This window comes from Lontra canadensis, unplaced genomic scaffold (genome assembly GCF_010015895.1).
Source record: "Lontra canadensis isolate GAN:19392208 unplaced genomic scaffold, GSC_riverotter_1.0 scaffold176, whole genome shotgun sequence".
NCBI classification, from domain to species: Eukaryota; Metazoa; Chordata; class Mammalia; order Carnivora; family Mustelidae; genus Lontra; species Lontra canadensis.
Window position 1 is genome coordinate 1468113 of NW_022631170.1, and position 1646 is coordinate 1469758.

The 1646-nt window shown below is 40.2% G+C and overlaps 1 pseudogene; it reads right to left on the reverse strand.

Moving 5' to 3' along the window:
- Positions 1-292: 292 nt before the first annotated feature.
- Positions 293-1214, reverse strand: LOC116860524 (annotated as a pseudogene).
- Between the last annotated feature and the right edge of the window lie 432 nt (positions 1215-1646).

Consider the following 1646-nt stretch of genomic DNA (forward strand, 5'->3'; position numbering starts at 1 on the left):
TTATCCTATCTCACTATCTGTTTCATCATGTATAAATCTTATCTACACTGTGTCCTTCATATGCAAGTTTTTACTGGTTAACTATATATGAATGTACTTCTTAACAAAATGCTATAATTTTGCAGGCATTTAAATTACTATAAATTATATACTGAATGTCTCTTTCTGCAAGTTCACTTAGGAGTATGACAGGTAAATAGAAGTCAATCTCTGTATGTTGAACTCATCTGTCTTTGCTTTTCCTTCTGAAGGGACATGTTTAATGTTGATAGGAAACACATAGTACAATCAATTAAGAGAAGATATTGCATAATTTTCCCCACATCCTTTGTCCTGCATATTTTACATCTTTGTTCCTCAAGCTATAGCTCAAAGGATTCAGCATCGGAATAATTAGGCTATAAAATATGGACACCACTTTGTCAATGTTAAAGGAATGACTGGACTCAGGTTGCACATACATAAATATCAAAGTCCCATAGAATACAGTGGCCACTGTTGGGTGGGACCTACAGGTGCGAAAAGCCTTGCACCTTCCTTCAGCTGAGTTCATCCTGACAATAGCTACCAGGATCAGCAGGTAAGACACAAGAACTATCAGAAGCAATAAAATCAAATTAAAAACTGAGAAAATCATAATCATCAATTCCATTTTGTGCATATTTGAGCAGAGCAAAGATAACGAGGGGAAGCTGTTACAGTAGAAATGATTTTCAATATTGTAGCCACAGAAAGATAAACTAAGTACCTTGGTGGTGACTGTGAGAGACACAAATGTGCCATAGAGATAGGGGATTACCACCAGCACCTGATCCGGACTTGGTGGCATGATGACAGGGTGGAGAAGGTTACAGATGGCCATGGTAGGGCTCCAGGACATAGCATGAACATCTCCTAACAATGGACATAAGGAAAGCTCCGTGGGTGGTGCACAAATAATAGGAGATCATATGTGCTTCCACAACACATGAAACATTTTGGGTTCCCCAGTGGTTGAATAACCCAGATCAGTGAGAGCCAGGAGTTTAAATAAGAAGTAAATGAATGTTTGTAGCCCGGAGTCTGTCTTGGTGAGGAAGCTCAAGCTCGAGAACCCACCACTGAGACCAGGTAAACAGTGAGGAAGAGTCCAGGCAATGGAGCCTGCAGCTCAGGTGTCCTGTGGTTCCCAATAAAATGAATTCTTTCCACAGTGTTAGACTGTGTTTGTCCATCCAGGTCATTCAGGAAACCTACCTTGGGAATAAATAAAAAAAAAAAAAACATGAACCTGCATGACATATGACTGAGATGACCATTGTAATAAGTGATTAAAGGCTGAAATCTTGCATTTATGGTCTAAGCTTTAATTGACTGTTCCAATAGCTGGCAGGTCAAGTCTCTCTCTTCTGGCTCAGTTAAGCTCTTTATAGCTTTCTTTCTTTTTTCTTTTTTTTAAGATTTTATTTTTATTTATTTATTTGAGAGAAAGAGAATGAGAGAGAGGCAGAGAGCATGAGAGGGGAAAGGTCAGAGGGACAAGAAGGCTCCCCACTGAGCAGGGAGCCCACTGTGAACTCCAGGGTCATGACCTGAGCCAAAGGCAGTCCTTTAACCAGCTGAGCCACCAGACGCCTCTCTTTATAGCTTTCTCAGGGATGACAGCA